Consider the following 14,584-nt stretch of genomic DNA (forward strand, 5'->3'; position numbering starts at 1 on the left):
CAACATTCTCTCTTTCTGATAGCATAGCACAGGACTGCTCCATTAACGTATTCTATACTTTTTTATGAAGTGATAAAAAAATGCATTGATTTCATAATGTGTTCAGTCTTATTTGATGTAAAGTAAATATTTTAATGTACTGTACATATGTAGTGTGCTGCTGCACGTTTAACATTTGCAAGTGAAAGCAAGTGTTTTTAGGGCCTAAAAACATGTGGAAAATCTCCATTGACAGTTAAACTGATAAAAACAAGCATTAAGAGTTTTTTATTATTATTATTGAATAGGTTATTTAACCAAAGCTACTATTTTCATTTTCTTGCAAAAATAAATAAATAAATAGAATGGCAAGAATGCAAAGTGCAGTTACAGCGGTTACAGTACGTTATATCACATCATTTTATGGTCTCCAGATAAAGGGCAGTGAAATGCACTGGATTAGACCTCAGAACAAACAAACAAAACAAAAAAATACCTTGCACTCTCAAAGTGATCCTAAACCTTACACATGTTTATCTGGCATTCATAAAAGAAACATTGAGGAGATCTGATATTGCAGAGCAATGTAAGATAAAAAAAAAAAAAAAGAAATGCAAAAATGAGGAGGATGAAGAGTGAGAAAGAAAGGAATCAAAAGCATTTCTGTGGAGCACTGAAAGGTGTTAATAATTTGATCAAACTTGCACTCATTAAAGTATAATGTATATGCATTGTATATTATCATGACATTGTATGCCGTTTCTGAGGAATTAACATTTTAAATTATGATGTTTCTGTAAAATATTTTCTAAATTGTGGATACTGATTGTCCATGATTGATACTAGATGCTTCAGGCAACATGGAGCCTTTTCCAACTGGTGGAGATATGCTTGACTTTCTGATCGCCCTTTTGCAACTTGGTACCATGCATCCAACAGTAAATCTGAGATGAACAAGGCACTGAACAGTAAGAGTGATTACAGTATCCACTACAAGTCTAGATCTGTTGTTTTATTGTAAACCTTAGTTCAAGGTTGAGCTTCAAACAATGTAATCAATCAATAGCAATTACAATTGAAATCAGAAGTTCACATACACTTAGGTTGAAGTCATTAAAACTCATTTTTTAACCACTCCACAGATTTAATATTAGCAAACTATAGTTTTGGCAAGTCGTTTAGGACATCTACTTTGTGCATGACACGAGTAATTTTTCCAACAATTGTTTACAGATGCAATTCCAGTGGGTCAGAAGTTTACATACACTAAGTTAACTGTGCCTTTAAGCAGCTTCTAGCAAATTCTAGAAAATCATGTCAAGCCTTTAGGCAATTAGCTTCTGATAGGAGGTGTCCTGAATTGGAGGTGTACCTGTGGATGTATTTTAAGGCTTACCTTCAAACTCAGTGCCTCTTTGCTTGACATCATGGGAAAATCAAAAGTAATCAACCAAGACCTCAGAAAAAAAAAACTGTGGACCTCCACAAGTCTGGTTCATCCTTGGGAGCAATTTTCAAATGCCTGAAGGTACCACATTCACCTGTACAAACAATAATAGGCAAGTATAAACACCATGGGACCACACAGCCATCATACCGCTCAGGAAGGAGACTCATTCTGTCTCCTAGAGATGAACGTAGTTTGGTGTGAAAAGTGCAAATCAATCCCAGAACAACAGCAAAGGACCTTGTGAAGATGCTGGAGGAAACAGGTAGACAAGTATCTATATCCACAGTAAAATGAGTCCTATATCGACATAACCAGAAAAGCTGCTCAGCAAGGAAGAAGCCAATGCTCCAAAACTGCCATAAAAAAAAGCAAGTGCACATGGGGACAAAGATCTTACTTTTTGGAGAAATGTCCTCTGGTCTGATGAAACAAAAAGTGGACTGTTTGGCCATAATGACCATCGTTTTTTTTGGAGGGAATAGGGTGAGACTTACAAGCCGAAGAACACTATCCTATCCGTGAAGCATGGGGGTGGCAACGTCATGTTGTGGGGGTGCTTTGCTGCAGGAGGGACTGGTGCACTTCGCAAAATAGATGGCATCATGAGGAAGGAAAATTATGTGGATATATTGAAGCAACATCTCAAGACATCAGCCAGGAAGTTAAAGCTCGGTCGCAAACGGTCTTCCAAATGGACAATGACCCCAAGCATACCTCCAAAGTTGTGGCAAAATGGCTTAAGGACAACAAAGTCAAAGTATTGGAGTGGCCATCACAAAGCCCTGACCTCAATCTGAAAAATTTGTGGGCAGAACTGAAAAAGCAGGTGTGAGCAAGGAGGCCTTCAAACCTGACTCAGCTACACCAGTTCTGTCTGGAGGAATGGGCCAAAATTACAGCAACTTATTGTGAGAAGCTTGTGGAAGGCTACCCAAAATGTTTGACCCAAGTTAAACAATTTAAAAGCAATGCTACCAAATACTAACAAAGTGTATGTAAACTTCTGACCTACTGGGAATGTGATGAAAGTAATAAAAGCTGAAATAAATCATTCTCTCTACAATTATTCTGACATTTCACATTCTTAAAATAAAGTAGTGATCCTAACTGACCTAAGACAGGGAATGTTTTCTATGATTAAATGTCAGGAATTGTGAAAAACTGAGTTTAAATGTATTTGGATAAGGTGTATGTAAACTTCTGACTTCAAATGTACATAAGATAGAAACAGCCTTCCTGAGCAAGTTAGATGTGAGATATACAACTAGTGTTAAGAGAACTGCTGATAACAAATTATTACTGAATAAATGAATATTCTAATATCTTTAAAACTTTACCATAGTTTACCATAGCCTTTCTGTCAACTTGAACCAGTCTGGCCATTCTCCGTTGACCTCTCTCATCAAAAAGGCATTTTCACCCACAGAACTGCCGCTCACTGGATGTTTTTTGTTTTTGGCACCATTCTGAGTAAACTTTAGAGACTGTTGTGTGTGAAAATCCCAGGAGATCAGGAGTTACAGAAATACTCAAACCAGCCAGTCTGGCACCAACAATCATGCCATGGACGAAATCACAGAGATCACATTTGTTTCCCCATTCTGATGGGTGATGTGAACATTAACTGAAGCTCCTGACCCATATCTGCAGGAATCAGCTGGACCTAATGTCCCTAATTTCTGGCCAACAGTCAATGCCTCAGCGTAAGAGTATAGTAAAACGTTAGTTCTTTTGCTATTAAGCTATTGAATTTACTTTATGATTTAGACTATTTTTACAAATATTATATTCTGAACATTAGAACTGTGTGTCTATTTAATGTTTAAGGTCTTATTTTAGTAGTTAACGGTGTTTATTTTACTTTCATAACAAGGTTTTTTTGGGCTGATTCAGAGTAAATTTCCTGATGTCACCATCTCTCCAGGATGGAAGGTTCTGAACCTTTCCATCTTCCCCAATGTGACATACACTCACAGCACTGTAGAGCAGATGTACTTAACTGCTTTGATGGCCAAGAATGGTTTGCCACATCTGAGCAGTTATGTTAGTCCTCAGTTCATTGCATTTATATGTCAGCTGGAAAAATTAGTTAGTGATGCTGGCGATGGCAACTATTAATTTGCTATTGCTAATACAAACCTCTAATGCTAAGAAGTAGACTTTGGCATTTATCTTGTCCCACACCATTTGCAGGGGTGTAAAGTAACAAATACTCACATTATTGTAATTAACTACTTTTTCCCAAGAATTGTACTTTTTTTTAAGTAGTTTTAAATTTTTATACTTTTACTTGAGTATATTTTATAATATCTCCCACCTTCTGTGTTCGCTACTTCCCTGTCCTGATTTTATTTTTATCTATCAACATGATTGGCAAGGGAGAGTCTCATGACTCCCGTCAAATCAAATCACATGTAAAAAAAAAAAAAATTAAACAGCAGCTGTAGATCTGGTGCCAGCTGTGGAGGATGCCTCAAGCACTGTTCAACACCTGAACATCACAGCCGCACCTGAAAGGGCTTTTCACAGTGAAAAGGGCAAATTGCTTGATTGTGTCATGTGAGTTTAACTGGCTCAAGCCAGATATCAGCATTAATCCTGCCTCTAATTTGATGAAACATATCAAGGTAAATGTAATATTTCTGCTTACTAGATTCGTGTGTCTATAACGTAGCCTGTAATTTAACTATCTATCACTGAGATTATTGGGTCAATGTGAGAGATTAATGCAATGTTATATATATTTATATATTTATCAGAAAAAAGAGAGATGTCCTCCATCAAACTTTTGAGTAATTTTCAATATTTAGCCTATGCTCTACATCTAGAACAGGGGAGTTCATTACATCAATCGCGATAACAAGAGCACCACTGGTTGGTTGATCTAGATGAAATATAAAAGATTGACTTTTTATTTCCTGACATCTGTAGCTGCGCGCTGTTTGATTGACAGGCGGTTAATGTTTGCACGCTTTACATGCGCGTGTGTTCCGAGAGCGCTATTGCGGGTTCGCGCCTAAACGATCAAATACACTTTATAATTCCGCCAATGCCCGTCTTGGTGAGGATTTAGGGTACGTTTACACGACAACGATGTACTAAAAACCTTTGCGTTTTTGAAATGCGCGAAAACGACTAAAAATGCTGTATTATGCGTGCCAGGCCAGTAGTTGGCGATGTCACTTTGTAAACTACGCGCCTGTGCACACAAGCATTCTTCCACAGAACGGTGTCTACAAACAATGGCTGTGTTTCATTTGGAAGGCTGCGTGCTAGGTAGGACGTATCCTTTGAAGGCTGCAGTATACTAAGCGTCCTCCTTTAAACAAGTCTCGATTAAACGTTGGAACGTAACATGGTTGCTATGACAGCACGCCACTCTTTAACAAGCGCGAGCGCTTTGAGTGAGAAGGGAACAAAGTCCCTTTAGAAGGGAATGTTTGAGGTACATTTTAGGAGCGTTATAATGGTGTATAGATTTTACAGGTGTACTTTTAGTCTAATATTTTATTTTAATTATATATTAATATAATTATACATATTATATGCTCTGCACCCATCTACTGAGGTACTTCAACTTGGGAATTAACATTCCTTGCGTTTGAACATAATATTTACGGACATTTTTTTTTTACATTTCCGTTGAAGCAAAGTATTGTGGGTTGTGAGTGCCCATGAAGGATACACCTCATGCATCCTCCGAATTCCCATGAAAGAAGGTCGCATTCGAAGGCTGCATTCGGAGTGTCCTACTCGCTTTTCTGAAACTAGACAGCCTTGATGACGTATGCGGCCGACAAATGCGACCTCCGCAGGATACAGCCTTCCAAACGAGACACAGCCAATGAAGGGTGGCGAAAGCATCGAGCAATTTTGTCTGGACGGACGATGAGGTTGCTTTATTACTACAATTACTTTGCTGGAGAAGCGTCAATAAACTTAAAATCTTGAGCAGCACAAACACAGTCCTGTAGTCCACCACTGTAGTTTTGAATGTCTCGCGCGTTGTTTTGAAGTACTCGCGCACATGCCAATAGACTGAACACGTAATACGCGTGCGCATGACGTCATCGTTTTCACAAATTCGCATTTTTGTATGTTTACACGGAGACGATAAAGGCATCATTTTCAGAAACGTGCACTTTGAAACCCGTTTTCAAAACTTTGCTTTTTCAGGCCCCAAAACGCCGTTGTCGTGTAAACGAACAGCCAAAACACATAAAAAGTTTTCTGTTTTTTGTTGAAAACGTTGTCATGTAAACGGCCCCTTAATGTAAACACAGTCGTTTATGTCTCAAGTGAACTTCAACAGTGGGACAAAAAGCATATTTGCATGTTGGACTTGAAGTGTACATGTAACCGAATTGAGCACTGTCTAGTAGGCTTATGTCATATAAAGGCTATTAATCAAACAGCAATAACAAGGAAACAAGAAAATCACTCACTACTTTTGGCTGAATAACTTGAGTAGCTTTAAAAGTATTAATGTAACAGAATAAAATTGTGACATTTTTAATAATATATATATATATATATATATATATATATATATATATATATATATATATATATATTTGTTTTTTTTAAATATTGTTTGTTTTTTAATAATACCGACCCCTGATGTAGGGTGTGTTAATTGGTATAATTACCAGGAAAGTAGAGATGATAAAATAATTTATAATTATGCTTAGCCTTTATAAAGATAGAAAAGTATCAACACTTGTAGAGCAATACTTCAGGCAGAACAGTCCACCAATCACAAACTTCAGAAAATTGTGCATCATGCATGAGAATGAGAACACAACTATTTCTGGCCTTAAAAGATACAAGAACTAAATCAATGTTGAACATTGTATCTCAAAAGAAGGACAATGTGGCCCCCCATGTGCTACTTAAAGAAATAATTCACAAAAAAATGAAAATTCTCTTATCATTTACTCACCCTCATGCTATCTGTCTATGACTTTCTTTCTTCAGAACACAAATTTAGATTTTTAGAAGAAGCTCTGTAGGTCCATTCAATGTAAGTGAAGGGGTGCCAAAATTTTGACGCTCCAAAAAGCACATAAAAGCAGCATAAAAGTAATACATACAACTCCAGTGGTTTAATCCATGACAGGTGTGGGTGAGAAACAGATCAATATTTAAGTCCATTTTTGCTAGAAATTCTTCTCTCTACCCAGTAGATGGCGATATGCATGAAGAATGTGAATCATCAAAAACAAAAGAAGAACAATGTGAAATTTAAAGTGGAGATTGACTGAGCAGGGAGGAGAATTAATAGTAAAAAGGGAATTAAATATTGATCTGTTTCTCACCACATCTATCATATCACTTCTGAAGACATGGATTAAACCACTGGAGGCACATGGATTAGACTACTTTCATGCTGGTTTATGTGATTTGTGGAGCTTCAGTATTTTAGCACCGATTCACTTTATGGACCAAAATGCTGAGATATTCTTCTAAAAATCTTAATTTGTGTTCTGCCGAAGAAAGAAAGTCATACACATCCAGGATGGTATGAGGGTGAGTAAATGATGAGAGAATTTTCATTTTTGGGTGAATTATTCCTTTTTAAGCATGATGTAGCCCCTGTACTAAACAACTTTTCCCATGCCTTCTCTTCCTCCTCTATTGTGCAGGACATGACGTGCCAAGTGATCCTGCTTATTTACATTTTTTTGCATTCCTTGCATTGTTTGAACATGTTTTATGCACAACAATAGCGCTCTATTGGCATTAAGGGAAATTTAGACCCTACACATAAACTGATTTTAATGTAATTGTTTCATACATTATGATTTAAAATGGTGATCAGTGTATTGAAAATAACTTTTTAATTTTTTCATTTCTGTTATCATGTCTCCCTTTTATTTTTTTGGAATCAGATTCATGTAGTGTTTATCATAGATAAGTGATGTATTTTAAAAGTTGGCATACAGTGTTCATTATAATGGGGCATAGGTTTTGCAACTCGGTACTCAATACTCACTACTCATGAGTACTTTTAAATGAGCTACTCTTTTACTCTTACTTGAGCAGTTTTTAGGACAGCTACTTTTACTCTACTCACTACATTTTTTGGGAAGTAACAGTACTTCTACTTGAGTATGATTTTTCAGTACTCTTTCCACCCCTGACCATTTGTGCTGTGGACAGTGAGCACATTTATATGCATACCAATATGCTGATTACTCCCAAAAATCAGCTTATTTAAAAAATCTGACAAAGCAAAAAAAAAATAATAATAAAAAAAAATAAATAAAAAACTTTACATGAGATTTGATATAATCGTATTATTCTCTGCTTTTGACATCAAATAGTGAAGAGATGGCATAGACTTACATTGAAGGAGTAGGTCTGAGCCTTATTTAGGGACCAGGGGATGGATTCATAAAAATCTTAAGAAACGTAGAAAGTTCGTAAATAAATTATAAGAAGTTTATAATATTCTATAAATTATATATATATATATATTTTTTTATTAAAATGAACAGATTTCAATATTTTTCTTTTTGTTATATGAAAGTCACATTAAAACTGATTTGGAAACTTTTTGTCAGACCTTCATTTTTAAAAAAAAAAATTTTTTTAATGCCTTTAATGTAGATTTGATTGTTTTAGCCTTGTCCCAGATCTGGACATTTAATGTTGAACTATGAAAATCTATTATAAAAATACAAATTATTACATTTTTAAAACTATTAAAATCTCAACAAAGAGTGAAATAAACATAAAAAGTGTAAAAATGATTTCTATGATTTTTTTTAAATTACAACTTTACCACTGTCTCAGCTAGTGTACTTTCAGTGTAGTTGTTAGCTTAACTTAAATGTTAGCTTTGAAATTAGCCTTAGCAAGACAAAAGGGTCGGCCCAATTTTGCCATTTCACCAGCAGCCATATCACCCTGTAGCTCAAGACTGGTTGCCCACTGAAGCTAAGCAGTGTTGAGCCTGGTCAGTACCTGGATGGGAGACCTCTTGGGGAAAACTAAGGTTGCTGCTGGAAGAGGTATTAGAGAGGCGAGCAGGGGGTGCTTACCCTGAGGTCTGTGTGGCCCTAATGCCCCAGCATAGTGATGGGGACACTATACTGTAAAAAGCCACTGTCTGTCAGATGAGATGTTAAACTGAGGTCCTGACTCTCTGTGATTGTTAAAAATCCTAGATCACTTTTTGTAAAGAGTAGGGGTGTAACCCTGGTGTCCTGGCTAAATTGGCCCATCTCAATCATGGCCTCCTAACAATCCCCATCCACTAACTGGCTCTATAACTCTACTCTCTCCTCTCCACCAATAGCAGGTGAGTGTACTGATGCACTGTGGCTGCTGTTGCATCATCCAGGCGGATGCTGCACACTGGTTGAGGAGAGTCCCTTGTTCACTGTGTAAAGTGCTTTGAGTGTAGTGTCAGAAAAGCACTATGTAACATCCATACATTCATTTCCACCATGGAGTTCTATTAATATAATATAAATTATTTGTGATTTGGAAATTACACAATGACATTTTCATGACAAAAATGACATAAATCTCATGTAGTGCATGTACATATACAGTTGACCATTGTTAACAGATAAAAAATAAAAATTAAAAAATAGCAAAAGTGGGAAACAAAATGTAACCAGACTTCTGAAGTCCACAGTGCTAAAAGCTGAAGAAACACACCAATACAAAATATATTTTATTTTATTTTATTTTCTTGGGATAAAAAAATAAGAAATTAGTAGTTAGGAAGTCTTGTAAATACGGCTCCAGAATACCATTGAGACTTGGGCCAGTAAGCAACCACTCAGAACAACCACCCTAGCATTGTGGCAGGCAGTTTTGCATAATCATCTCTCAAATTTTCTTCAGAAAATCTCAACTAAAATCTAGTTTAAAACGATGTGTACTATCTATTGGTTATGATTCAGGTTCAGCTTAACACTGTGGCAAGGGAAGGAGAACCCCACCTTGAATGATCTTCTATTCATCAGAGACAACAGCAACCCTCAGCACATCTATTACGACACCTACGAGCCTATGCTTTCACTGTTCAAAGAAGCTTTTAGTGAGATATATAAAATGGAGAGAGTCTTTTTCTACCATTCCATCAGTGAAATCTGCTGGTGGTGATATATTTACTTCAGCCATTGATATTAATAATGCTTTAAAGAATTCTGTCTTGATCTTTATAGTTCCACGTCTTCGTCTACTGATAAGGATATTAGAAACTTTGTGGAACCATTAGATCATCCTAAACTGACGATTGAGCAAAAAAACGCTCTTGATTCTGAGATAACCTTGGAGGAGCTCAGCAAGGTAATTAAGGCCTTACCTACAGGCAAGGCTCCGGGGCCAGATGACTTTTTTAGATCTTATGCTACAGAACTGGCTCCACTTTTGTTAGAAGTTTATACTGAATCATTAAAGAATGGAAAGCTTCCGCCAACCATGACACAAGCCCAGATCAGTCTGATTCTTAAAAACGACAAAGATCCAAGCGAGTGTAAGAGTTACCGTCCAATTTCCCTGATCCAGCTAGACATTAAAATATTGTCAAAAATTTGGACTAACCGATTAAGTAAAGTTATCAGACATCTCTTATACATATAGATCAGGTGGGATTTATTCGGGGCCGTAACTCTTCTGATAACATTAGGCGTTTCAGTAATGTCATATGGGCAGTGGCGAATGATCAGACTCCGGTCGCTGCCATTTCACTTGATGCCGAAAAGACATTTGATATGGTAGAATGGGATTATCTTTTTAAGATTTTGGAAATGTACGGGTTCGGGAATACTTTTATTGGGTGGATTAAGTTACTTCATAGACACTCGGTAGCGGTGTTACAAACAAATGGATTAATTTCAGATTATTTTACTTTGGATAGGGGCACCCGGCAGGGTTGCCCTTTTTCCCCATTATTGTTCTGTCTTGCCCTAGAACCATTAGCAGCCGCAATAAGAAAGGAGGATGATTTTCCAGGGGTGGTGGCGGGAGGTGTGGCGCATAAGCTTTTGCTTTACGCAGATGATATTTTATTATTTGTCTCTGAACCTACTAGATCTATGCCTTGCCTCCACAGAATTATTAATTCCTTTTCTAAGTTCTTAGGATACACAGTCAATTGGTCTAAATCCGAAGCTTTGGCTCTAACAGCGTACTGCCCAGTAACGGCTTTTAAGCCAGGTGCCTTCCAGTGGCCCAAACAGGGCATTAAGTATTTGGGGATTTTATTCCCAGCAAATTTGTGTGGTTTAGTTAGAGTTAATTTTGACCCTTTAATAAAAAGTTTTTTGAGCGATGTGGGCAGGTGGACTTCATTACACATTTATCTATGATTAGGAAGGTTAATGTTATTAAAATGAATTGTATTCCAAAATTCAACTACCTGCTACAATCTCTCCCTGTAGATGTCCTCCTCTCTTATTTCAAGCAATTTGATAGCATAATGAAGTCCTTCATTTGGAATGGTAAACGTCCCAGATTGCACTTCAATAAGTTACAAAGGCCGATTGACAAGATTTTGTTTTATTATTATGCATTCGGTCTCAGATATTTGGCTTATTGGCCGCTCCCACCTGAGAGAGCCCCTCCCTGGTTTTGTATTGAACAGGAAGTTTTTGCCCCTATTTCGCCATTGCAAAGCCTTTCTATCAAACTAATCGGAGAAGTTAAGTTACACCTCGTTATCTCGCATTTGCACTCGGTATGGACAAAAGTGTCCAGAGTGTTTAATTCGGACATTTATTTAAATGTAGCCTCAAGCATGTGGCTGAACCCAAAATTATGTTTAATAAGTCCCCTTTCTGCTGGTCAGAGTGGATTGTGAGGGAGGTTAATACACTCTGTGACCTATATTAGAGTGGAGTGTTGAGATATTTTGGTAATTTGGTTCAACATTTTGTTGTCAGTTCTTTAGGTATTTACAGCTGCGCCACATGCTCTGTACTATTTTTGGGAGTAGTATACACCCCCCTAAAGCTGCAGATACTCTGGGAGTGGTGATTACTGCTTTTGGAAAAGGTCATGAGGCATCAGTGTATTACTACCTGCTAATTCAGAGTCTGGGGGACGGAGCTTCGGCTTCTCTCAAGAGATTATGGGAGAAAGATTTAAACTTGGTATTGGAGGAGGGAGTGTGGGCTAGGATTCTAAAAAACGTCAAGTCTAAATCTAGAGATGTGAAGGGGCGCCTTATGCAATTTAAGATTTTTGGTGGTGTGTTAAGATCCAAGAAGTTTGTTGAGAGTTCAGAGTTTTATGTGTGACGTATTGGGCACTCAAATTTCATTTTGCCAGAGACTCTGTATTTTAGGCGATGGGGCAGTCATTAATATAGGGGATAAATACATAAAGAATTGGGTCCTGGCCATTATTGATTGGCAGATGGGTTATTCTCAGGGGATGGAAGTCAGCTGGAGCGCCCTCATTTCGAGAGTGGTGCACAGAGATGGACAGGGCAGTGGAATTTGAGGAGATGTCGTATAGAAGGCTAGGTAATCTGGGGTTATTTGATAGGAAATGGGGCAGATATTTGGTCTTTTTGGAAGACTCTCAGGGAGGGGCAGTGGAGAGGGATCTCTAGTTTTAAATGTGTGTGCAATTTTATTGTTTTTTAAAGTATAATTTTTGTGTTTTTGTGTGTGTGTGTGTGTGTGTTCTGTGTATTTTTAATGTTTCTAATATTTATGACCACTGGGGTGTGTGTTGGTCTCGGGTGGGTGAAGGGAATCAATACAAATTGTTAATAACAAAAAGCTGCTGCTAGTGAGTGCCTCAAACTCTTGCATACTACACCTCATCTATTGTGTGTATGGATTAACCCAGACATATTCTTGCTTGTTTCAGAGCAGAGCAACAGACCCAGAAATTCTATCCAGGTGGAGACATAGTTGAATATTTCAGGCCTGTGAACAGTGATGGTCTCAACATCCAGTGGGAGAGGGTGACTGACAAAGAACCTTTGCAATCTCTACTCAAAGGTGTGCAACTGTTATCAGTTTCAGACAGACTGATACTGCAGAAATACTAACAAAGAACAGTGCAGTGCATAGATCTTGATCAATGTTAATGCAAGGTCTTTGCAGACAGCCCTGGAGGAATGCTGGTGATCCCAGTAATGTCTGGGACAGGTCAACCAAATATTCCTGTCCTTCAGTGCTCCCAACCTGAGCTACCCCTTCAGGACTGCCTGGAGCTGATTCTTGCCTCCAAGAAGCCATGGGGACTCTACTTAAAGATAAAGTCCCAGAGTCAGCTCATCCCCTCACTGGAGCTCCTCCACCAGGCCTATGACAGCGACCTGCAGCACCAACCCACCTGGATCAACATTGGAGCCCATGGAGCTTTCCATACTCTGGCTCCAGGTTGGCCTTAAGAAGCTGTTAAAGAAGGCTACACACCACAGTTGGTGGAGCACATGGTGCAGCTCTTCCAGGAGGCCTGGCAGGATGTTTCACTGCAGCTGCAGGCTGAAGTCCTAGACAGGTCTATGGCTGGATATTGAAGTCTCATCCACACTCAGTCACACTTCTCACTAACTGTGGAGTATTGGGCAGAGGAAAGAGGCCTCAATACTGGGACTCCAAGCTTAATGTCCATCCGAGCAGGGAAAAGACAGCGGAGCTTCTACAACATGCCTAATAAGTACAGACAGTATGTAGCAAAGCTGTCTGAATAAAGATCATACTTTATAGCCATATGAACAATATAAAAATCACAGTAATACATCATCAAGGTTCCAAGAAATATTATTTTACCAAAGGAATTTCTGAATAACAGTGCTGTTTATGTAGCGCTAGACTAGATATATACATTAAAATCTACCGGTACATTGACATTTTGTTTTATGTGAAACTGTGCATAACTTTATTATTTAAGATAACATTTTTAGAGATTTAATTATTTTTGAAAAAGTGTAAACATGCACTGATGTGGACATGACAGGTTACAATTAAAAATAATTCAAATTAGAGCTGGGTGATTTTTTTTTTTATTTTATCAATAAATGAGAATTTATGTTTTGACGAATCAAGGTTTTGCATAAGAATATTAGCAAACGCTATAGTTAGATGTGTCGTCAATCCACCAAAGGCTGAATAAGGAGGATACATTTTTTTCACAGTGCTTGGCTTGATGCCGCCTCCAATCTGATTAGCTGCACGTGTGCACGCTCCAAATGAACGTAACAGGTTAACAACATGGAGACTGATATAAAAGAGCATGGTAATATTTCCCGTATGATTGTACAGTGTGATTGTAGCTCAACTTCATCCATCATGCATGTATACAACGGCTTAATCAGACCATAACTGGCCTCGCCGTTCTGTGCATGTTGATGAACAGTCGCCTTTCTTTTCTTTAAATACTCCTAATAAAGCATTAGTTATGTGACTGTTATGGGCGCTTCATATCAGATCATATGGATAGGCTATTAGTGGGAGAATCAAACATCCACTGCTACTTTTTTAACCATGATTATTCAGATAGATCGCTTACTATTGCTTTGTTCTGTGACGTGTTTCAAGTGTACTGCATCTATAGCCAACATTTGGGAAGCGATCATTTTGACAAACTTTGCGAGTTGAATTGTAATGATAAATAATTTGATATTGCTGCGCTGCTCAGCGTGAACCGCACATATCCACTAGAGGGTGCCACATGCTCACACAGCACTGACTGAAGTGGTGAATGCAGATGATCAGATTTTAAAACGCAGCCTTTAGCTGTTTAGTTATCGCGCAAGGCCATATTGCGTTTTCAGTCTTAATTCAATCAATAATGTCTGGACTCTATCTGCATGGGTTTGTGATTATACATAAAAACGGTTGGATATAAAATGAGTACTTTCTAGATAAACTTGATCATTTCTAGATATTGATTTCTAGATAACTGTAGATAGACTTGATTTAGATAAAATTACAACACTGGCTAGGAAGAATTTTGCCGTTTTCTTATTTTATACTATTATTTCTGAACGTCTGGGTTATTTAAACTATGATGCCAACTTCCTGTGTTGTGCACTATTTTGTGCATTTTTCTTGCACACCTATGTTTTCTATAATGAAAAGAACATTGATTTCTCTAACCAGGTTGCCTTGCATTCTGATACAGAACATGTTATTTGAATCAAGTTGGAGTTACTTTTTATTTAATCACATTTAA

At 37.7% G+C, this 14,584-nt stretch overlaps 1 pseudogene; it reads left to right on the forward strand.

Moving 5' to 3' along the window:
* The first annotated feature begins 839 nt into the window (after positions 1 to 839).
* Positions 840 to 13,122, forward strand: LOC127442695 (protein FAM151A-like; annotated as a pseudogene).
* The last annotated feature ends 1,462 nt before the right edge of the window (positions 13,123 to 14,584 follow it).

Source organism: Myxocyprinus asiaticus, chromosome 6 (assembly GCF_019703515.2).
Source record: "Myxocyprinus asiaticus isolate MX2 ecotype Aquarium Trade chromosome 6, UBuf_Myxa_2, whole genome shotgun sequence".
Taxonomy (NCBI): Eukaryota; Metazoa; Chordata; class Actinopteri; order Cypriniformes; family Catostomidae; genus Myxocyprinus; species Myxocyprinus asiaticus.